The sequence below is a fragment of the Diadema antillarum genome, unplaced genomic scaffold (assembly GCF_040938485.1).
Source record: "Diadema antillarum isolate AM-2024a unplaced genomic scaffold, OU_Dant_1.0 seq00001348_RagTag, whole genome shotgun sequence".
NCBI classification, from domain to species: Eukaryota; Metazoa; Echinodermata; class Echinoidea; order Diadematoida; family Diadematidae; genus Diadema; species Diadema antillarum.
In genome coordinates this window covers 1141972-1167412 of record NW_027272113.1, presented here as the reverse complement: position 1 = coordinate 1167412, position 25441 = coordinate 1141972, and the positions used below count along the sequence as shown (strand labels likewise).

General features: G+C 37.0%; 1 pseudogene; it reads right to left on the bottom strand.

The window, feature by feature from the left end:
* Positions 1-25441, bottom strand: part of LOC139708545 (guanylate cyclase soluble subunit beta-2-like) — an 81093-nt pseudogene that overhangs the window by 10055 nt on the left and 45597 nt on the right.

Sequence of the window (25441 nt, the reverse complement as noted above, 5' to 3'; positions counted from 1 at the left end):
AATAATAATATTAATAATAATAATAATAATAATAATAATAATAATAATGATAATAATAAAGAGCATTTATATTGCACAGCTACTGTGCGCCAAACAAAGTAACGATTAAGACATATTCAAACATACATAGAATTGCATTGTTCAAAAGATGAGTTTTTAACATTGTGTTGGGTTAAAGGGATAGTACAGTTTTGGTTGAGATGAGAATTAGGCTTTTAAATTTTTGCAAGATACCAAGAAAACACTCACGATATAGTACAGAGCCTACCGTTTTAAGAGGAATTCAAAGTTTATTTGATGAAAATCGGGTTTGGAATAACTGAAACATCCAAAAATAAAGTAAAACAAAGCGATCGTTACAAAGTGTGGGTCCCACACTTTACTAGAATCGTTCTTTTTTGGATATCTCGGCCATTTCAAAACCAATTTTTACCAAATAAACATTGAATTCCTCATAGAATTGCATGCTCTTTCATATTTCATATGAGATTTCTCATTATCTCACCTAAAATGTTAGAAACCTGAAATTAGGTCTCAACCAGAACTGTACGATCCCTTTAAAGACAAAGTATTGAAAAATAAAATATGTTAATAAGATTATGTTTGAAATTCTCATTTATTTTAAGCCATGGCCGTTTCGGTTTTAATGGACTTAAGAGCTGTCGAAGCGAGGCTACTAATATGACAAGAACATGATTATTTCAACGAACTTCTGTTACATCGTTGTTGTTCTGGTAACCATTGTGATGGTAACGATAGTCACGAGAACAAATAGACAACACGCACTTGTACGTGGACGGGCTAATATGGACTTTTCCCGGAAGTCCATGGCTTTCCATCCGAGAGGCGGTGTTCACCGTGTCGCCGAACAGACAGTAGCGTGGCATCTTGACCCCAACCACGCCCGCTACGACAGGACCAGTGTGAATGCCAACTCGGATCTGCAATGGAAAGGTAGCAAAGATTATTCATTTGTTTTACTTTACGTCACACTGCGTACCATACGTTGACATGCAGAAAACCTTCGAATTACCCGGATTGGATCACCCGTAGCTGGTGACCGGATATTGCCGACGGCTTCATGCTGGCCCAAACCGAATCGCGCCACCTGTTCTGCATGCGTTTTATTTGGCACGGGTAAGCCACCGACAGTCATGTAGGCGTCACCGATGGTTTCCACCTGCATTTATGAGCGGCACGTCAAGGAAAGAACAAATCATTACAACAATCAAAACAGTCAGAGAGGCAGTACAGGCAAGCATAAGATTTACCGTGGTAACATGTTCACATCTCCATAAGATAAGGAGTTCTGATTACCTGTTTGGTTATGTCGTGTTAACTTTGGAATTGAAGAACATTGAAAACACATTTGACAGCAAACAGTCCGCCCAAGGTTCCAGTATTCATCAAAATAATGTGCATGCATTACTTATGAATTGAACGATGACAGTCCAGATCATTACTTTAAAGGTGAGTCCTGTCTTTTACTCCAATAAAAGACGGGCTGACAAGTTATCCCAAAATGCATTTAGAATGTGCTTCATGACCAGCATCTAGGAAGTTAATCATCGGTTAATTGATTCAATTTAACAAGGAGAAAAAAAAAATTATTGGATTTCTAAAGACAAAACATAAAGACCCTTATAATATAATAATGAAACAAAAATCTTCACAACTGTTAATCTCACACGCCTTCAGCATTCATGCTAATGATATCTATTTTATGGTCTTAATAACTGCGTTTCATAGTATACGTCAGCTTAGCGTTATACGTTGAGGCCATTATAGACTTTTCAGGTGTTTTATTGATCTATTGCTATTATTATGTTATCATCGTAATTGTTACTGCTATAATTGTTATCATCACTCGATTTCAAGTGGTCACTGATGTTCATAAAGGTTTGAGTACGTGACGTCACCTTGTAGATGTTGTGGACGCTGGTAAGCTCGTCGAAGAGTACGTACATCTCGTTGAGCAGGTGGACGATCTGGATCGGCTTACACAGGGCGCACATGTCCGTGAAACGCACGATGTCGCTGAAAGAGATCGTAACGAGCTCGAACTCGCCTTCCATCGAGCAAGCAAGCAAAACAGCAATTTAAAAGTAAACAATTATTGCAGCTGATTGACAAATTGCTCTACATCGACGTAAATAAGCACTGAATTGATCAGTGTTTAGTAGTAGCCATGATAAAAAATCATGGGCGTACATACTCGAGCAGGATTTGAACCTACGACCTCCTGATCACCGGACAGGCGTCATCTCCACTAGACCACCGAGCTTTCGCCCGAAAGCAAGTGTTGGTTCTAATCCTTATAGCATGCAGCGGGTACTGCTTTGTTATTCAAATTCATGAATTTCTTCCGTACGCCCATGGGTACGCCCATGATTTTTTATCATGGCTACTACTAAACACTGGCTACTACAAAACACTGATCAATTCAGTGCTTATTTACGTCGATGTAGGGCAATTTGTCAATCAGTTGCAATGAAAACATCTCGACGGAAGAAATTCATGAATTTGAATAAACAATTATTATTGATGAATCTGTTATTGATAATCATCTTTATTTTAAAGATTATTGTAATCTAAACAAAATCCACAGAAACTTAAAAGAAGTCTCCTTGTAACTGTTTTTCAGTCAATACCATCATTAGTTATTAATTAACTAATTATTACGAATTGTTGAGTAATGTTTGTGGTATTGTTGCTATCATCCTAATCAGTCCGACGGGTTACACATGATATAATTGTTAATCCCACAGTATGATGCTTGATATATGCTTGATTAACTCGTTGTAAGGAAGCATGACGAGGGAACAGCATTGCATTGAATACCTTGTCATATTACAATACTGGGCTCTATAAATAAAAAAAAGTAAATATGCATTAACATACTTCTCTATTAAACCTCTTGAGGATCTCTATTAACACGTTCAGTGCCAACGAGTCAACTGTTCACAAATTTCACACAGAAACATGTGAACAGTTAATCACTATATGGCACGTAAAAGCAGAGAGTTAAAGCTCTTGATTCGAGGATCATTCCACCCCACCCAATCGAGCGTTTTGTTTAATATTGAAGGGAAGCAAACTGGTTTTATGTGAATATCAAACACATAGCATTATTTCAAAATGTAGTTATGATATATTATAGCCGTTATGATATTGAAAAAGAAAAGAACAGAATAAGTGTATAGCCCACTAATCTCTATGTGTATAAGCTCAATGACCAGTCTCCAAGCAGCGCAACATTTTCTGACCTGCTTCAACCCGCTTGCCATCCCTCAGATCATTAGCGACCTCTTTCGGCAGCATGGAGTAAAGGAGCATGTCGGTTTTCTTCTTCTCCAGCTCAAGGTCCCTCATTAGGATTCGGAGCTCCTCCTTCTTCTGTTCCAGCTGCTTGGCTAGCTCCACCTGCAGGGCAGTGGAATGAGGGTGGTTTAGGAACAGAGGGGTACGGAGTGATGAGAAAGGGTGTACGGTAGTGGGGAGAGGGGGAAGGAGGAGAACGTGGAGGGGAAGGAGGGGGAGGAGAAGTAGTTGAATTAGATCAATGAAAAAGAGTTGGAAGTGTGAGTTGAGGTTAAGGAAAAGGGTAGGGGAGATGAAAGGGAGCTGATGAGGGAGGTATGGCTGGGAAGAAGAGGAGGAAAGGAATGGGGGAGCAAGAAGATGAGGAGGAATGTTCGGAGGAAGGGAGTAAGGAGAAGTGAGTGTAAGATGAAATGGATGGAGGAGGAACAATTAGGAGTTAGTGAAGGTAGGAATGAGGTAAAAAGAAGCGGGGGTGGGGTGGGTGGGGGAGGTAAGAGGCAATGGAAATTGGAAGGGGAGTAGGACGAGTACGTAGACGGCCGGGGTGGGGGAGGGGTGGGGTGAAGAAGGAAAGGGGGGGGGGGAGGAGCAGCCGTCTCACCAAAGGGCAAACCATTGCATTGAAGAGATACCGATATTTGAGCTATGAGTACATGACATGTTGTCTACGACATGACATTTTGTGGCTAAAATTCACTTATACTTTCTTTCTCTTTTTGGTTCTGTTTATCGACAGCAACTTAAGTGTATATAATACTCCTGCACCTACTGAAAAAGCGTAGAAGTATCTATAAAACCGCTAACAATCACTTTCCTGGTGTGATGTCTAGTACCAATTGTTAGTGATTGTTTGATCGATAGAGTTTTATCCATTCATTTAGGCAGATATTCCGTCATTCATTTTCACATTCATCCCCACATTCACTTTATTAATGCGTTGTTTACAGTAATTTGTGTAGCATATACGATTATATAAAATAGCATACATACTTATAATACAGGCCGGCAGTGCACGACAAAAGTTATAGTGCACGCAAAATATAACGATTGCAGACGATAACCCACTATCGATTTGATATCGGTTTTTGCTCCCTCATTTCAGTTAATCATGGAGTACAGAATCCCGCACCTCATCGACGCGATTGCGCCACAACCGCGATTTGCTCGATATTATCGTTATTCTCGATTCTCGCTGGCTATGCCAGCAACTTATCTGTGTGGGACTAGACTTTCAGCGGTAGATTTAAACATGGAAGCTGAAATGAACAGGTTCGCTACTTTTACAGAGACTGATCTATATGAACAGTATCTTTGACAATAAGGACATAAAGGATGCCATCAAATACGCCCTACGAATTTTGGACTCCTACTGTTCTGAAAAAGGAATCAATCCGACGGATATTGAGCAAGTCAACCCAAGATTTGTGCCGCTTTCTCCGTACATTCTACGCGGAAGTGCGCCGTGGAAATGGGTAGCGTGTGTGTGTACGGTATACGCTAAGCGCCCTTTGATCACGCTACGCTATGAACTTTTACTACGACATTTACAACACACTCTCGGAATCCACTTGTGCAGCAATGGTGACTTCAGTGATGCCTGGCACGAGCCTTGTGTTTAAATCCAGTAGATCCCTAATCCTACAAAACATCATCTAGTCGTGGTCCTGGACCCACAGTGCAGTAAGTAAACTTAGGCGTCTAACGTGTAACTGCTAGTGTTAGATCCATGGTAGACCTATTGTATAGGGTCAAGTCTTAACTAACGTTAGCTCTGTCGCTCGTAAGTGACGTACCGGGTAGGTCTAGTTTGTATAACGTTAGGCCAGGGCCCCTAGACCTAATCTATCGTAGGGCCTAGAAATCGTTAGATATAACCACGTAGACCCTAGACTCTATGTAACAGCTACTTGAATTTGGATCTTCAGGATTTTGTCTACACAGGTTAAAAAACTGGTATTATTGCTTGTCTAGACACGTGTAGCGTTAGAGTCTTAAATTATCTAAATTGCTAGACTTTCGTATTTTTTCAATTTATCTTGCCTGGGTATGTATGCTATTTTATATAACACATAGTGCATGACATCTTATTGCACTATAACAAGTACCAAGCACCTCCAAATTCTGAATTTGCCCTCAGGCAATTATATTCAATTCGGCCTGCGGCCTCATTGAATATAACTGGCCTTCGGGGCAAATTCAGAATTTGTCGGTGCTTATATTGTTATAGTGCATGCAGCCTCATGCACTATATATATAATATCATATTGTTACTCAAGTGGGGTAAAGTGTGAGGAAGTAGAGCTTGATATTCATTCTTCAGGCATCTGTTACAGTAAGCTGCTTATAATGTGATGAAGAGAGCTGACTAACAAAATAATCTATGTCCCACGTATTCAATGATATAATATTATGTTTATGTGTTTTGTTTGTTGAATCGTGTGTGCCAAAGTGTGTGTGCGCAATGGTGATGTGTGTGCGTTTCTAATTGTGTGTGTGTGTATGTGTGTAATCTACGTGTGAAATTGCAGGATGATTCCAGTTTGAGCTCACGCACCTCTGCGATGCGCTGCTGATTGAAGAGTATAAGGTCACGTGTAAGATCATGTGACGCAATATCGGAGAAGTGCATCTTTTTTTCCTGCAGGTCACTGAGTGACGTCAGCTGAGGTGAGCACAAAAAGACGAACAGACGAGAATCCGCCATCCAAATCATTTGTCCTAGAGCAAAAAATACGAGAAAAAAAAACCAAGAAAGATGTGATGGATTTATTAAAAGATAAAGCATTATAGAAGAGAAGTCGGACGATTATCATACAATCATTTAATTTACCCGATTTGTCCAAGACCTGTTAGGCAAGATTGATTATTCTTATTGTCCTTCTATTGATCAGTGCGATACGTAATGGACTGATTATGATTTACAAATCATTCGTCAATGTCAAATGTAATCACATCATTCTTCTCATGACAATGAGGACATAACCACCCATTCATTTATTCATTCGTTCATTCATTCTTTCATTCATCCATTCATTTACCGTTCATTTATTCAATCATTTCCAATCACGTTTGCAGTGGTTCCGCAATCACTGCATAACGTAGAAGTAGAACAATAATAATGTTTGATTCATGTGGGGCTGCCCTCATACACAATCAGACACACACAAAAATTATATGTATTCTTTCTCTATATATTCATCCTTCTTGCGCCCTATATCTCCATCCCGCTCTCCGTTTCCCACACACAACAAGTTAGGGTTAGGGTGGAGGTGAGATTAAGATGACAAAGAAGGGGTGATTGTGACTCAGAAGGTAAAATCGTCCATCTTGCTAGTTTTAATTGAGATTGGGGATATAGTGCACTGACCTCTGAGTGACATGACTGGCGTCTGGGTTGCCATGGCTTCCCTCTTCAAGGTAACCATGAAGATCATGTTGAGGAAGAGGAAGATATTTTCAGAGGTCAGATCAATCTGAGGGTGATCGAGGATCAGGATGTCTCTGAGTGTACCGCCCTCTTTGTTGACCAAGGGACAGAACTGCTGAAGCTTCGAGCCGGAGTGCCTGATGATCAGGTCGCTGTCGAAGAGAATGTGATAGGGAAACGTCTTGCAGAAGGTCGTCGGGTCCAGGAGAATCTTGGTGGGCACTTTTGGTTTGAACTGACTGACCGGAAGTACTCGCTCCTGTCGGCTGAGCCTGACCGCTGTCTTGACCCGGTTGGGCTTCTCTGCGAGGGTTTCTTCCAGCTCCTTGATTTCGAGACCGGAGAAGGGACACTTCTCCCTAGTGCCCGGTCTGCTGCTTTTGCTGGAGGGCGTGGTCTTGGTATCGCTGTCTGAGGGGGTGTAGCGTCCACCGACAAGATGAGATGTGCCGTCCACAATAGATGTCCACTCCTTTAAGATAAGACGAACACCAATGCAATACTCTTTGTTTCAATAAACTAATGCATTGGAATTAATATCTTGGTGGCAATAAGGATTGTTGAGGGGAACAAATGCCGTACATTCTTAGAGTGTAAGTAAAGTTGTTTAAAAAACGCAGGGGGAGTGCATATTTCTTCCCTCGTAAAGGCCTGAAAGTAATGAAACTCATGAATTAAATTACAAGCAGAATCACTGTCGATAAAGCAAAATAAAGCACGTACTGCAACAGGCCATGTATTTATAGAAATAGGATGCCTATGCCTATAGTGTATCTGTAGCTTAGATAATTTATATAATTCTAACGATTTTATTTTATCATATGGGCAACTGATTGGAAACGAAGTCATTCTCGACTTCTAGAAGTTTCTATACAGGACACAATAAGAGTTACATTGTGAATGGTATCTACAGTGAAATAAAAAAAAAGGCAAAGAAAGAAACCAGGCGATTCGTCTCATGAAAATCGAATTGCATCCAATATTGACAACATAAATGATAATGCACTCTCCGAATAGATTTTAAAAACCCGGACACTCAGTTTTATCAAAATCACAGAATGTCATCTAATTTCTATAGAGTTTCTGGTCTCTGCAATGTGTTTGATGCCAAGTGCAAAACAGCTCAGTAAATAATTCAATCGTGCTCGTTACCTCCTCAGTGACCTGCCCACTCATCCCTAATTGTGGCAAGTCGAACCGAACGAAACGCACGTGGAACTTGTAGTGGTCCTTCACTATCCCACAATGCTCCACCTGGTCATGTGATAAAAGTTCGATGTCCACTTCCGTGTTGAAAATGATTCGTCCAACGGCTTTGACGCACCCTTGATAAGCGAGAAAGACAAATTATTAAAGAGATAGCTTAACAGATTAAGGCAAATAATCGAATATTGCCACAATCACAATCCCTGTGCGTGTTTTCATTTTGCATGCTAATTTTCCAACTTGTGAAAACAAGTACTAAATAACAGATTATTGGAATAATCTTTGGTTGTTATGACAATTCTACACACTTAAAAAAAAAGTTTTTGTGATTGGAGGTGTTTTCCTTTTTTCTTCAAAACGTACAGACGAATTGAACATTAAAAAAAAAGAAACGAATATTGCTTTGACACGTGCAGTTTAGTTGGCAAAGTATTCACACACAAAAAAAAAACAACCTTTACTATAAGAACATTCGTTTCGTCTAGTAGAGTCGGTCTGTCAATCGAAATCGTGTCAGAGGTAATATTTGCATTTACATTCTAATTGATTCCGTTATTGTAAGTTTTCCCCTTAATTGTTTAGCTGCTCTGGGGTTTTGCTGATTTTCCCTGTTCGTTTGTTATTTTCATAATACATAAAAATGAAAATAACAGATTTAATATAAGAATCATCCATTTACCACTTATATATATTATAGTATATATAAGAACAAAACCAGAATCATATAAATATTGAAGAAAAAGGTCATGCGTATAGAATAAAAGGTCAAACTATTTGTTTTTTCTTGTGTCTACATAATTGTGGTTTCATTAGAAAGACTCACCATACACGATACTCCCAAGTCCAGGGCGATTGGAGTAGTAGTTGAGAATTAGCTCATCGTTCTCGAGTTCCTCCACACGAAAAGACGGGACGGTCATCTTTGGGTACAATGTCTTCATGTACACGCTGTGTAAAAAGTCCAGGTTGGCGATGAAATCGGCGAGGGTTCCGCCAAGTGCTCGGAAGAGGGCGTCGTAACCGCACCTCATGCACCACACAACCCAGTACACACCGAACGTCTCCAGCACGACATTGCCATCCACGCCTTGAATTGTTGAAGACGGGAAAGAAAGAAAGAGAGAGAGAGAGGAAGAAAGAAAGAAAGAAAAAAACGGACGAACGAAAGAAAAGAACAAAGTTATGTTGAAGATCATGTATGAAGATACCCGATTGTGATATGCATCTACCCCCTTTCTCCCTACCTCTCTCTCCCTTTTTTTTTCTCTCTCTCTGTCTATAAAAACATAATGATATAATTACATACATTATAGGGTTTTTAATAATCTACCATATGAAAAACAGTGCTTGACATTAGATGTGATCTAGTGGCCCGGTAAGGCAATCAGATTCTTTATGGTTTAACTTTTCCTTTGCTTGGGTTAGGCCTACTTTGTATCTTTTTCGAGATATTAGGAATTTAAAGATTTTAATGGCATAAACGTTCCAACAGAGAAAAAAAAAAACATGTCAAGTCCTACATAATCCATTATGCTTGTGTGTTGGTGTGTGTGTGTGCATGTGTGTGTGTGTGAGGTGAGTTTTGTATGTGGATATTATAACGAATTGACGAAAGATTGAAACATTGTGTTTTTGTTTTTGTTTTTTATGATAAGCATGATCGTGTTGCTCAAATAGATATTGGTGGTTGTGGCTGATCCATGTTCTTCCATGGCTATCCGTCTAATTTAGAACTCTACTCCATTGCAAACATAATATATCTAAAATGTTATATTTGGCTTGCATCACTTTTAAAAGTATACAGCGCAACATTTTTCGTCACCTTTCCTCCCTCTCTTTCATATTATATATATGTACACAACAACAACAACAACAACAACAACAACAACAACCGAACAAGAAAAAAGACTCAAATTGTAGATTGCTTTAGTCATGTCCCTGCGTATCCTATAACCCAGCAGATATCTCGATTTTTTTTCCACACCATAGGTCAGTCTCCATGGTGAAACGCGTACACACCTCATACACATTTGATTTTTAATCTGGCACATCATTCAAAAATGGTGTGTGTGCGCGTAATAGTGTGTGTCCTTCCCTGTGTGTATAATACGAATATCTTGTGTGTTGGTGTGCATGTGTGTATAATACATAACCTCCTTCCCTGTCTAAAGTGTTAAAGCATGCGGAAATTGAGTCTTCCTTTTATGGTATACTTGTCACGGTTCGTGATTAAATCAGATCTGCTGCTGAGTGCTGGTCGATGGAATTAGACATGACCTTCCCGCACTTGTAGAAAGAATGATGTGATAGCAAAGGAATAAACATTCCATAAAGAAGTCCTTCAGCGTTACTTTGTAACAGCTTTTAATCTGCGTGTAACCCACTCCCAAAGTCCCAATGTGCAAGTGCAAGAGAATGAAGAAAATTGAGATTGTAATCCGTTTTACAATCACTCCACGCGATGGTACGACCAAGAACGATTTGTGCGTTGCTGCTTTCTTGTTCCTTTACATTTAATCGGACGGAAACCTTTTGATAATTCAGAATTGAATCAATACTTACAAACTACCAACATATTTTCTTTTCCCCCTCTTTTTTTTAAAATGCTTTCTTCATTTGTCGACATTCTGTATGTAATTGGTTTCTTTTTACGGTCATACCCTTCATGTCATCTTTAAATTACCAAAGTAGATTTTCCTTTTAATGTCTCTATAACTATTATTCTTAAAAATGTCAGTTCCTTATTAATATTGATGGCGCGGTTTACAGGATAAAGTTTTTTTTAATTAATATTTCATTCTGATTTTGTGCAAACTTCAATGAAGTTTACATGTTACGTTTAATCTTTAAGAGTCGTCGGTACAATGATGACATGATGATAATTTGTGTACAAATTACTCCAGGGCATGACGAGTTATTGGACAGGCATTGAAATATCTGAGTTTTCTCTGTTCTGATGTACCTTATTAAAGAGAAGAAGGCGTGGAGGAGGGAGCAGCCTCCCTCCTCCACGCCTTCTGGTCTATAGCCAGGCTCGGACACTATCATAAGTACAAACAGCTAAAGAATCTTGAATGGATTCGACCGTTAGTGATAACCGTATACACTTCGATGCATTATTTGCTAGAGTGGGCTATTCCTGGTTTTCGAATATACCCCGGTAGGCAGCGAAAGAAGTTTGATACAACTGGACGCCCCATGCCCCCCACGGCTTGTTTCTTTATGTCACAGAAACCATGTTTATGAAAGAATGCACACTTAATCATCTGCCATCTAATGTATCATGTATGTGTTAAGTTTGTTCTTGTGTATGCTTTGGTTACTTTAAACCGTTCGATACTGAATTCTGAAATCCCCATAGACTTAATACACAGGCCACCAGGTTCCCGTATGGAACGGGTTAACAAGTGTTAGTGATAGTGGATTTTTTTTTCTCCACATTGCTCCAGATACAAGTATGTTCCTTGTTAGCATTTCCGGCCTTTGATGCTTTATTGACTTCTTTGTTATGACTTGTCTATTGTTTCATATTTCGCCAAATAAATGAACGAATGAATGAATGAATGAAATAAAGAAAGAATGAATGAATTCAAACTTTTGTAAAGGATTACATTAAAAAAACTAAAGCTGTCTTGTCTAGTCACGATGGTCATGACTGAGATGGAAAATGAAATGACATTCCACATCAAATTCTCTCGAATGCCTAAAGATGAATTAACCACACGAGTGTATGAAAAAAAATGGTTTATGAATTCACCCTCATGATGATTTTCCAAATAATTAAGTTTATGGCATCAAACACTCAGCTATTCCGGACCGGGTGCTTCTTTGTATTCGTTAGTGAACCACACCAAAGATTAATAAAACTACGCTTTCAATGCAAGCTGACCGCAATTTGTAGCTGTTTATGTTTTCAAGCATATTACTGCTACCCGCTGCATGACCTTGACTACCTCAGATACAACGGTGTTGAAAAATAATTTGCTTTTAATGCTGGATATGCAGATATAAACAAATTATAAGTGTGCGATTTAGCTTGACATGATATTAAACCATTCAGCCGCCCGCGTAGAAAGGTTACTGGCTCTTTATTAGATTCTCTGCTATATGCATTGCCTCATCTCTCCTTTGGAAGTTGCATTCAGTAAAATGGAAGCCCACAGTGGCAACTAGAACAAAATACTGAGTACATCTCTTTTTACTTCCCCCCTCTTTCTCTCTCTCTCTCTCTCTCTCTCTCTCTTTCTCTCTCTGTCCTCAATATTGAGTATATCTGCTGGAGAAATTTCAAGTTTCTTTACGATAATTCAAATTCAAACTTTATGATGCCGCTGCTTTTGATTCCCGTGACATCCATACTAGACCAACAAACAATCTTCTGTAAGGTATCACTAGGTGCGCATTGTTATTTTGCTACTTCTGTATCTCAAGTACGTCATAACTTGTTCACACGACTTGTGGAGTAAAAAGAAAAAATGCATCCACCCGTTTTCATTGAATACAATGGAGATTCAGTACAGTAAGCTGGTTTAAAGTATTAGTGTAGAAATCTGATAAGTGTATAGTCATACTAGCAGTGGTCTTTCAGACAATAGCTGCCCGCAACAGTCATGGAAAATGTTTTTTATATCGTATAATATTGTCATGTTGACGCAGAAAGGCCTCTGAAAGAAGGAGAGAGGGAGAGACAGAAAGTGAGAGAAAGAGAGAGAGAGAGAGAGAGAGAGAGGAGAAAAACAGAGAAAAAGAGAGAGAGAGAGAGAGAGAGACAAACGAGGCATTGATTCTATCATCGTCATGACAACACTTTTGTTCATCAAGGCAATGACATGTTGAGATTTTGGTTTTAAGAACTATAAAAAAGATGCATAATTATGTGTGTGTGTGTATATATATAACAGTACATTGTATGTATATGTACATAAAGAGTTTGTTCGCAAAAACCGATAAGTCCGTATGTGCCAAATAGAGATATTTGCGATTAAAGGTCAAGAAAAATAAAGAGAATAGTAAGAAAAATTTTGCTTCTTTTGATCACAACTTCAAAAATGTACCTTTATTATTATGTAGTGGCCAATATATCATTTAATAGGTATTTTTTCTACTTTATTGAGAGAGACCGTACTTTAAAATCTTCAAAAATGGACTTATCGGTTTTTGCGAACAAACTCTTTATATAATTCTATTGTACAATTATTGTACACATACATATAATTTTTCTTTAGCCCTTTTATTTATGACACAGGTTGCCAAAGTATTTTTGACCAAAGGACTGTAGAGACATTTTCATTTTCAGATAATCCCTTTCTGAAAAAATACAGACACAATGATAATATAAAATTGATGTGTCCACTTTAAATGCTTTTTGAATATTTTGTTCTTCTTTTTTTTAGTCAATCATTTTCTATCCATTTATCTATTCATTCCTTTTGTTGCTATACGTGCCAGATCAGAATCTATCAAAATAACGTGTTGTAAATGATGAAAATTCACGTCTATGCGCTTTCTTTTTTCCTCCTAAATAGACTGTTGTTGTTTTTCCTTTGAACATATTGGGAGTCACGTGAGAATTGCTGAAAACGAATTGCTACCTTTTGTAGACTATAGTGTGTGAACATGTGTTCTTTCTTCAACCGCATGAATGTCAAATGAAATGAATGTTCAGCTGGGTTAATATGCTCTGTTTTTGTGATTTTCAATTCAACGATAATGTGGATTCGAGGACAGGAGAAGAATATGCAAGTATGTGGAAGAGAAGAAAGGCGAGATATGAATAGACAGTCAGATAGGCGACTATGTAATGGACACATCATAGTACCTTACATAGAAAAGTGAATACATGTAGATAGGTAGAAATAGCAATAATAATGTCACAACAGAGAAATGCATTGAATGCCAATCTTGATTTTAATGAAAAATCCGAATTTTCGAGGTTCCTTCCTCTTCATCAGGGATAACAGTGCGGCATGTATTCCTCTGTTGTGACATTATTATTGCTATTTCTAGTACTGCCAATACGCGGGGAATATAGAGATTATGTAGAGTTTGTTTGCAAAAACCGATAAGTCCATTTTTGAAGATTTTGAAGTACGATCTCTGTCATAAAGTACAAAATAATACCTTTTAAATGATACATTTGTCACTACATATAAAGGTACATTCTTGAAGTTATGGTCAAAAGAAGCAAATATTTCTTATTATTTTCTTTATTTTTCTTGACCTTTAATCGCAAATATCTCCATTTGGCAAATATGGACTTATCGGTTTTTGCGAACAAATTCTTCATATATTGGCATATATAGACAGATTCTTGGATAATGAGGGTAAAAAAAAAAAAAAAAAAAAAAAACACGGGAGGGAGAGGGCCAACCAAGCTCCATCAAAGATGCAATACTCCATTTCAGGAAATAGATAGCATCATAGTCATTTGGTTCGTGCATGGTGAGATAGATGTAGAATATAGATATAGAACATCGCCAAAGTTAAGGTAAGTAATGATGTTGAAGATCAGTATATTATATAAACTAAGAAAGAAAAAACTCTGCAGAGGACGTTAATGCAAATAAAAAAAAGAAGTTTTATGAATGGTTACTTTTTGAGGTGAGACATGGATACCATGTTATACGGAACCAATAGATTTAAAGAATTAAAAGATATAAACATCCAAGAAAGGAAACAAGAAATCAAGATAGATTTACATAGTATCATAATCAAATATGAAAACAACTTTTATTGCCTAACTTTCGAATTGCCATATGCGTTTCTACGCATTCCAGCAAAAATACAAAAACGTTTACACACCCACATCCAAATGTTTCATAATACAAAGACATTACTACCGACGAGACTGTCTAACTGGCATTTTCCATGAAAAATAGAAAATACTGCATAGTTGACCTTGTTCAGTTAATCCATCATGCTGTTTGTCTGCGTATCCTTAACTGTGCGTTTTTATACAAGCAGAGTATTTCAGGTCTGGCAGAAAGTCGAACTCTTTTATAAGCTGCACTTAGATTGAACACGCGACTTTCCACCTTACGGTCCATTCGCCCACAAGAAATTCAGTACGCCCTGAAGATTTGACAAGATGCAGTTGAGGTATTTAGTACTGGAAAGAAAATAATCGATTTTTCAAACGCACTGACATTTCCTGAGGATCGCAAATCTGATGCTCCTTTAGCAGAATATTTAGGGATGGACGACTTGACAGATTAAAGAAAATATAAATGGCGAAACATATCTCCTGTGTATGACATTAACACATTTTATAGCTTTTTATGATTCGCTTTACCGACCTGAACTTTAAGTTGTTTAACGAATGCTACATCAAATTCATGGGATGAAAGAGACACAAGTTGAAAGTTTGAATTGATAAGAAAACGAATGTATCACGGGCAGATTAATCCCTTGTGTATGCAGTTGGATACATCATGAGAGTGATGCCATATAAATAAAGACACACGCTAATAATATCCTTTTAAGATATTATGCTTGTTTGCTTGTTTGTGTGTTTGTTTAAGTTTGTTCAAGAGTGTGTTCATGCCCGTGTGTGTATGTATGTGTATGTGTCAGAGAAAACTGTGTGTGAACATAGTGTACATCAATCACACCCAAATTATCTTGAAAATCCAAAATCTCATTCGGACTGAAAATAGTATGCCCAGTTCTAAGGAACCCTTTAGTGTATAATGCATTGCAAATATTAGGATATTGCAGTGTCCGCTGTAACCATTGTTCTACCAAATAATGCTTTTGTTGTTGCCTCTCCCCTCCGATTCTATACACGTTTCATGGTTGTCAGCCAATCTCCACTGAAGCAAAATGATCCAGATTTCATCCATGAATTCTCAAATCCTCCTAGTCGTAACTTCACGCCGCTATGGACGGCTGTTTCATTCTTGAAATCAGAAAACAAAATCCCCCGTATTTTTCTCGAATTTACGCCTGGTTTGTTGCACACCGATTCTTTATCTTGGAAGTGATGGGCAAGGGGGTATTGACTTTCCAATCTGAGAGCCTCAAGCTCTTACCATTCACGGTTCATGCGAGGTAATTCTCGATAGACGGAGAAACTGCGACACAAGTTATCTCATTCGAGTGTACTTTCCGACCCCTCAAACTGTTGCTTTGCATGCTTGTTGTTGCCATGGCAAATTCGCATCAAAACCTTGTAGTGCTTGTGGTGTTACATTTGTTGTGTTGGTATAACTTTGTAATTGTTATTTTCATGTTATTATTAAAATACTGTAATCATAACAAATATTATTAATCTCTCTCTCTCTCTCCATCTATCTATGTATGTATATCATTTATAATATTAGATTTATAATATTAGATATTTATTAAATATGATGTTGCATATTTTGATACTATATAATACACTATATTTCATATATGACAAGTTCGATGTATATACCATCAATAAATGCTTTTAACTAAATGCTTTTTTGATACTGGAAATGTTCTTTTTTTTTAATCCAAAAGCAGGAAGTGTACAATATTATTTCTGTATTTTTTTTTCTGATAAGACCACAACGCCTCATACAAATCTAGTAACATGATTGCATGAGACGTGCCACCTAATAAAGTCACATTACTTTGTAATAAAGGTCAATAAAATGAATATCGATGTAATTGCATTATATTGGAAAAATTAAAGATATATATACTCAGCATTGTGCGTAAGACTTCTTATTGTGTAACAAAGACACAACACTAGTTTTGTGTCTTATGCAATTATCTATGAATAATCGATGGGCAAATGCTTTCTGAGTTAGTGAAAAGTCTATGAAATAAAAATATTAATCAGTAATTCAAAGGCAATAATAATAATCAATTTAGTTCATTGCATCTCACAGAAAATTAGATTAACCTTACGAATTAAACTGTATTACAAGCAGAAGACAGGACTAGTACAGGTAAGATATAAATACGAGCAGAAAGAATTAAAAACGCAAAAGAGACAAAACGTAAAAAGGCTTACGGGAGTATATAGGCAGACTGAGATCGGGCGACATAGAAAGAGAGAGAAAGAGGAGAGAGAGAGAGAGAAAAGGGAGAGAAAGAAAAGCAGGAGAGAAGGAGAGAAGAGAGATAGAGGGGGGGGGTGGGTGGGTAAAGTCTCAATACATGAGCGTGCATGTGTTGGTTGTGTTGGATTTTTTATTTTTACCACACATGATGATTACATCTGAGACGCGCGCTTTTTTATTCATCCACGCCTCTTGGTGAACTACTATCAAAATGCTCGCTCGAGCGTGATATATGTAACAGAATTACCGACGAACCTGTTACAGCCTTGCTAATCAAATTTTTGCCTGGAAGAAAAAAAAAAATGAAATGAAAATAAGAGAGAGCTCCGATGGGCTCGAAGCTACAGAAAATAAAGAGATAACGAAAAGATGAAATGAGGGAGACAGATATTTTTCTTTAATGAAATATTGAATTGGGCGAAGTTAGTGAAAGAAGTAGAGACCTTTCTCCTTTTTCGCTTAGTCAGTAATAATTATTTTCTTCCGTCCATTCTACCATCCCCTCACTCTTTCCCTCATTCCCTTTACTTTCCTATTCTCCTCTTGGTATAAGAGACAATTAAAAAGTGCACGAATAAAGATTGTTCAAGAATACTGCAATATTTGCGAATATGGTTGCTTTTGTAATCAAAATCATTCTAATAGGAAAAGTGCAACTTCGTGAATTATATACCTCTGGAGTGAGTGATGTGACATTGACCTCGGTTTCAATATTATGAAAACACACACACACACACACACACACACACACACAAACGAACAAATAAGCAAACAAACAAAAACAACGAACATTACGTGTTTTTTTTTTCACAAGAAAATATTGCAGGGAGAATTGAAAAAGAACAATATGAAGGACCTATATATGTATATAGAATATACATAGTGAAAACTTTGAGCAAAAGACAATTGATTTCTCATCGTTTGTCTTTTCAATGTTTATCATTCCTTTCTGGTCAGTTTTCCTTTTGTTTCTTTTCATAATATATATGAATTATATATATATATATATATATATATATTATATATATATATATATAATATGTGTGTGTATGTTTGAGAGTGTGTGTATAATGTGTATATGAATATAATATATGAATATCCATACATATATATATGTATAACAACAATACATGAATATAAAATTATAGAAAACAACTGCATAATATACCTGTATATCCATTATAAATGTATGTGTTTCAAGGTCATTTGATTTTCTCTCTTCTCCTGCAATTTTTTATTTCGTTTCTTTCTTTACACTAAGATGTACATGAGGTGGACGTTGAATAATTTTCAATAGAGAATTATCATATGTTCAAATAAGTTCCTTATTCAAAGGATGTAATACTTGGAGAATTTAACTCAGTTGCCCTGAAAGAAATCTCAAATTGCCATACATTTTGACCTAATTTACACAATTTGCATTTGAGCAATTTCTTGGTTGGGCAAAATGCATTGTAAATTCTGTTTAGTGCAGTAGACACTTCTGAAGTTATTCCAGGTCAATTTTTTGTGGGTTTTTTTTTTGTAATATATTTTGTTTATTTGTAAGTGCTTACCACAAGGTGCCTATTGCGTGAGAAATATCAAAAAGAGTTTAAAGTATCACTTTCAACTAGTTCGTATTCACTCTTTCAGACAAGGTCATCGGGAGTTTCAGATGTACGTCAATTTTATTTCATATCTTACTTTGTACTCATTGCAGTAGGACGGACGAAAAAAAGATAAGCGGGGTCATTTACAATTTACTCATTGATACTTCGGGATTATAGTAGTATGTTATCTGTAGAAGGCTTTTGTTGAATTTTATATCGATATGCAATGGGACATCTATAGCAAACTACGGTCACAAACACACACACACACACACACACAAACACACACACACACACACACACACACACACAAGAACGTATGTCCACGTACAGCGAAAAGATACCAAAAAATCAAATCGGAACAACAAAAACAACAACAAGAAACAAATCTCCAATGGCGATTCGATTTATGGTATCAATTGTGAAGCGAAGTGTAAATTTATAAAACCAGGCATATCTAATACGTTGTTTACGGAATCTGAAGACCCGTGATTGCTTGCCTGTCTCATCTTGAAATTCATCTTTATACTGCCGTACCGCCCATAAGGTATATCAAAATTTCATGCAAACCCTTCAGACAGCGGAAAGCTTTATAGCTTTGACATTGTGTCATGATTTGGATGTCGTGAATAAAATGTCGAATAACCCCTTTTAAGTGAAAAAGAAGAAAGCGGACTCTGCACAACTGAAAAACAATAACAGCTGAAAACTCTAAACCAAACTTAAAAGCCGATGATTTTAAATTTGTAAACAGCCCTTAAATATGTCTAAACAAATTTGTGGGTTGTATATAAAAAAGAATACACGAATTCATTAAAAGGTCAAAGAATTAATGTGTGAGATGATTCACAACGCAATCCAATCTCTTGTCTGTTTACCATTAGAAAGGAAAAACAAATCCATCTAGGTATGTGCTGTAAGTCTTTAAGTACTGCTAAATTTTGACATATTCAAGTACACAATTCAACAAATTACGGAATGAGTTCCCGCACTTATCATCACTTTGAATGCACTGGAAATGATTACTCGTATAATGCATATAGATTATGTGTGTATGCATGTTTGCATTTTTGCATAATGCGCATGAGTTTTCCTGACTAAGAACGTTATACGAGGACAAAGATAACAATTCTCCACATATAATTTCATCTATAAAGCGTCAAGCACTCCAAACTATTCAGTCAGACTCGAACAATTTTGTTCTGCTTAGTACCTTAATCATTCTCCACTCATGGACAGGATTGTCGTTTTCAGCGATGCAAAATACAATTGCATGTTGATTTTCAAAAGGTTGTTAACTTATGTGTTCCGCATTTATTTCCTTCCATTGTTTTGTGTAGGAAAATTTGCGCATTTGACACATTGATACTGAAAAGGTTAAAATAAAACTTCCCTGCAAATTTTGACTCTCTGTGAGCAGTCTCAGTTTTTCGTGATAATCGTTTGGACTCTACCCAAGAGATTTCAGAAACGATAGTACATTACGTTCCTAAAGGATTTCAAAAAAGTGCCCATCATGATGTTTCAAGGGATCTTTGAACACTCACCCAAGACTTCAGCAGCGGCGCCAACGATCTGGTAAGTGATGGAGTCAGGAGTACATGTCGAACTTCACGAAACGGTCGTCGACACCGGCTTTCAGTCTGCAAGAAAGGATATTGAAAATTACTTAACATACATTGTAGTTTTGTTTCACATTAAAATGATGCCACATTGCAAGATGATTTTCAGTAAAAAAAAAATATTCTACTTTAATATTTTGAAACACAATCATAAAAACAAAGGTCATTTGATTTACTTGGGATCCCCTCATTACATAACTCACATTGTATGAAAATAACATCATAACATAATAGAAATATTCTTTCAGAAAGTAACTTGACATCACCTCCCGGACAGCTGATGCTACAATGATGCCACAAAGCAGTCAGTCGGAAAGAGTACAAAGAACCAATACATGTCGCCCTTTTGGAATATGAAGCCTTACAGTCGTATATTGTTCACCAATAAGTCGGTTTCATTTTGCTGAATGAAGCTATGCCGAGGCTAGATGTGAATGAAACTTTCAGGTTTTGTGTGTATCACTTCATGTGTATCAATCTTACTGTCTTATGTGTTGTCATGGGTTTCCCTGATTTTTATTTTTCTGTTGATCCAGCGAATGAATATTGAAACTCAGACTTTTTAAAGCCTATTAAATTCTCTTTACCTGACCCTTCACCAGTTGTTATCTGGGAAATTGGAAATTGTCCTTATTGGAATTACTGTAATCACTCATCTCTTTGAAAAGTCGAACACTCATCTGCAAGTCATTCAAAATTGTTATAGTATGCGGTCTCTTCCTTTCTTTTCTTTCTTTCTCTAGAAGGGCCAATTTTGCTGTGCCCAGCCACAACTCAGGAAGTTTTCTGTCAGTTTTGCCTAAACAGACAATGACCATGGAGACAAACAAATATCTACACACACAAAAAAAAACACACACACAGCATACTCATACACGCACACGATCATTATCATTATTTAATTATTACTATTAATGGAAACTGTTGAAAAATCATATTTGCCAAACTCTATCGATTCATACAGCTGTCACAGTGAATGCATTAACCGAATGGCAAAAATGATGAATGAGTTTAAGGCAGCAAGTTACTCTGACATCTATTTAGATTAGATGTCCCTCGATGAGTAAGGTCATCACGTTTTCAAGTTTTATGCTAGACGATTGTTTAAAAAAGACGGAGAAACTGTGAAAGCATGTCGGTAGAAAGGGAAAAGAGAAAATAATAGTGATCATTGCCCTCACGAGGATTGTTTTGCTATCGCCTTCTACTCCTGACATCACGAACCAGCATGTGGTCTCTACAATAATGGCAACTGTCGTATATCAAAATGGAACACCGGATAATTGGTCGACGTAATTACTATCAATTCTTTATAAGGTCAGTCTTGCGCGGGTGAATACCGCTATATCACCTCTCAGCTGCAGATTGCACGCTATGCGGAAGAGCGAGGCGTTAATAAAAGGGAGAGTATCCGTCAATCATGGGGGGGGGGGGGGGGTGGAGGGGGCATACAAAGGTCTATTGCTCATTTCGGAAGGAAATTCTTTTTAGGAAACAAATCATCATCCATGACACTATTGCGGAAGAAAAAAAAATCGACATTCGTTTTCATTTGTCTCCAATGGCGACAAAATTGCTTTGTAAACAACGATTGCTTATTTATGTATGTTATATATTTCATCAAAATTAAAACTGAAATCAAGTTCATGCTGAAATCAACAAAAGTTTATTTCGGCGCACAAATTTTCAAACGATTTGCTCTTTTTCAGATGTTCTGACAAAGAGCGAATCGCTCAAAAATGTGTATGCCGAAATAAACTTTTGGTGATTACAGCATGAACTTGGTTCCAGTTTTAATCTTGATGATATTATATATATATATATATATATATATATATATATATATATACATATATATATTTATATACCGGTATATGTATGTGTGTGATTGTGTGTGTTTGTACATTTTACAATCAACGGTGTGTGTACACAATCAAAGAAGAAAATGAAAAATAACACAGAATGCTATAGTTCATCGAAATCTTATAGATCATGGTGTTTTTTTTTTATGTAAGCTTGACAAATCAAGTCCCACATGCACAGTGTTATCATAAACTGAGATATAGCACCCATGTACTTTCATTTGTTCGTCTATTTATCTATCCGATGCATTATTGCAATTCAAGGCTATCCGTTTTTCGATAAAACTCAGTTTTTGTCACTCTCTTCCTAGAATGTTTCATGTACGTATTTTTACATGCCTTATTGTGCTACTCCAAAATGGCTTGTTTATGTTTTTTCTTTCCATGCAACATATTTGATTTTGCAAATAAATGGGATGGAATGTAAGGAAAAAGGAAATGGCGTTTATTCATCATCAGCGACAAAGGGATGTCAAACATTGCACATGTAGGGCAATTTGTCAATCAGTTGCAATGAAAATATCTCGATGGAAGAATTTCATGAATTTGAATTATTACACAGAACCCGCTGCATGCTATAGGAATTACAACAAACACTTGTTCCCGGGCGGAAGCTCAGTGGTCTAGTGGAGATGACGCCTGTCAGGAGATCAGGAGGTCGTAGGTTCGAATCCTGCTCCAGTATTTACGCCCATGATTTTTTATCATGATTACAACTAAAATCAGAGATCAATTCAGTGCCTATAAACGTCAATGTAGGGCAAGTTGTCAATCAGTTACAAACATTTCCCTCTACATAAAAGAAAAAGGAAGTATGTTGCAGAGTTTACCGTATCTTTTCCCACGTCTCGTTCCCCCATTTCTCCGTCACCAAGTCCTTGATACTGACATTAACACTGCCGTACTGGGTTACAAGAAAGGGAGCAAAACAAAGAAAATCTCGACGTAATTTCATGTTCTACCTGAAAAAGTAAGTTTTATTGTAATACTATATTGTGACAATTGGATAGAATAGGCAAACATTAAACGTTGTTTGTTCCTGAGGCTTTTTATCTTGGTGAAAAATCAACAACACATCGAACATGTAATTAATTATTAAGTATTGGAGAAAACACACATCCACAAACATCTCTCTCTCTCTCTCTCTTACTGTAATATATGCAATCATATATCTATATACCTATTCGTCTCAACATCAGCGGTACCCCGGTGGCTGGGGCCACTAAGAGTTGATAAACATTGCAAAGCTGCACATACAAATAAAACATGAGTAATTTTTTTTTTCATATGCAACAAAAGTATGAAGTAGAGTATAGCATTTGCATGTACATTGCATTTACGAAAACTGTTTGAAATAAAGGTAACCGCTGTTGACGATCAGTATATGGCTTTATATGTTATACTTTATCATGAATGTGGAAAGTATTATGCAATTATTTCATTGTGTATGTGGGTTTTTGAATTTGAATATAAATTTGTCACACCCGGTGACGATCACGGTATATCATAGCAGGATAACTCAGTATTGTATGAGAAACTCCATAGCAACAAATACGTAAATCGTCAATACAACCAACCATATCCGGTCTTGAACAAATGAAAACAGTGCGTAAATTGTAGAATATGAGAAAATAGGTATTGTTTGATGTTGGTATCACATTCAGAGCAATGGCAAAAGCAATTTAATTCGATCTTATCCCTAGAATCACATGTTAAAGCAAAAGGGTCAAGATAGACGTAATCCAACTGCAGCCACTATCCAACAAATGATAGATGAAGTTTGGATATCAACACACAGTTAATTATCTGCTGTTTCTACATTCATGCAAGCATGGTTTGATTTCGAGAGATACGTGTTGCTTTGGCGAGATCTAAGGGGTAATCCTGATAGCAACATCACAAGTTACCATCATTTCACCTCGATTATGATGAATGATAATAAGACCAAATATCGTAGTCAATAATCATAAGAAACGAGCATCGTACATGATTACAGCACTTTTATTTTTATTCTACAAAATGATATTGGAAATACAGGGAAAAGGGCAGCAAAGCGATTCACACAGATGATAAATCAGAAAGGCTCTACAACTTTGAAAACTTTTAATAGTTAAGAAATAATTTAAGAATATTTTCTTTTTAATCACTATCAAAATTAAACATTTTGTAACTAAAATACATGTTTCAGCAGATCTATTGATCAAATTCAGAATGTAATCACTTGACAAACAAGCTTTGTTATCTGATAAATTCTGTGAAATTCAATGCAAGTTGTCTAAATCCTGCAAATTTTTACCAGATTCTCCAAAGATTTGCAGTGTCCCCCCCCCCCCAAAAAAAAAAAAAAATCTCAAGTGCCAACATATCAAGCAGATTTCATTCTTATATGAGAGTGGTCCTGTAAATATTTCCTCGTTAGATGGATTGACCGGACATTTTTAATCTTCGTTAAAAATATTTGAGGGAAGTCAGAATATGCTAGTTGAAGCATTGAGTTAGCAAATCCTTAATACGACCACACTCCGAGAAAAAAAAAATTACGGGCAGTTCACAAATAATTATTCAAACTGCTTTGCTTAACTCTGTTCTTGTTGATTTGAGATATTTCAAATTAAAGCTGCTATCATGGAAATAACTATGATAGTAAGACAGTATATAGCAATTTTCTAATCATGAACTCAAGAACATTCCTAGCTATACAACAAATGAGATATCACAGGGAAGGGTTTACTTTGCTCTATCTGATAATAGACTGCCTTAAAATATCAAGCGATGGCACCAACCCCTTTTGCAATCAAATTCTTCACATGTTTATGCCGTTTTCCTAAATACTGGTTACTCATCAAGTCTACTGTGAATACTAAATTTGCAAAAGTAACAACATACCCTCATTTTGACATAAAGTTACACTACTTACCATTTTTGGGAGCTGATAACAGGTATCATGCAACAGGTGAAATCAGTTAATGTGTTCTCTGCGACGGACTGAGGAAGAGATGAAAGCCGTCACCGCCACCGAACAACTCACTGGCAATATAACTGGAATCTGATTGGGGGTCCAGTTGAAGAGACATCTGACCGCGCCACTGCCGGGCAATTACAGACAGCGAGAGAGGGGAGACGGAGGGGAGAGAAAGTGCGAGGAGGTTGGAGTAAGAGATAGTGATATAAAGGTCATACACGATCTCTTCTCGTACTTCTGCGCACTAGACTTTGGCGCAAAAAGCGGATCGTTGCCATGGAGATAATCAGAAGACCTCCCTTGAGAATAATTCAGTGACGGCGGCACGAAACTTTTCCTTTGATTAAGGTATATGCCAAACCTTCATTGAAGGATGCATCCACGAACTAAAATCATATTCGATCTCGGATTTTG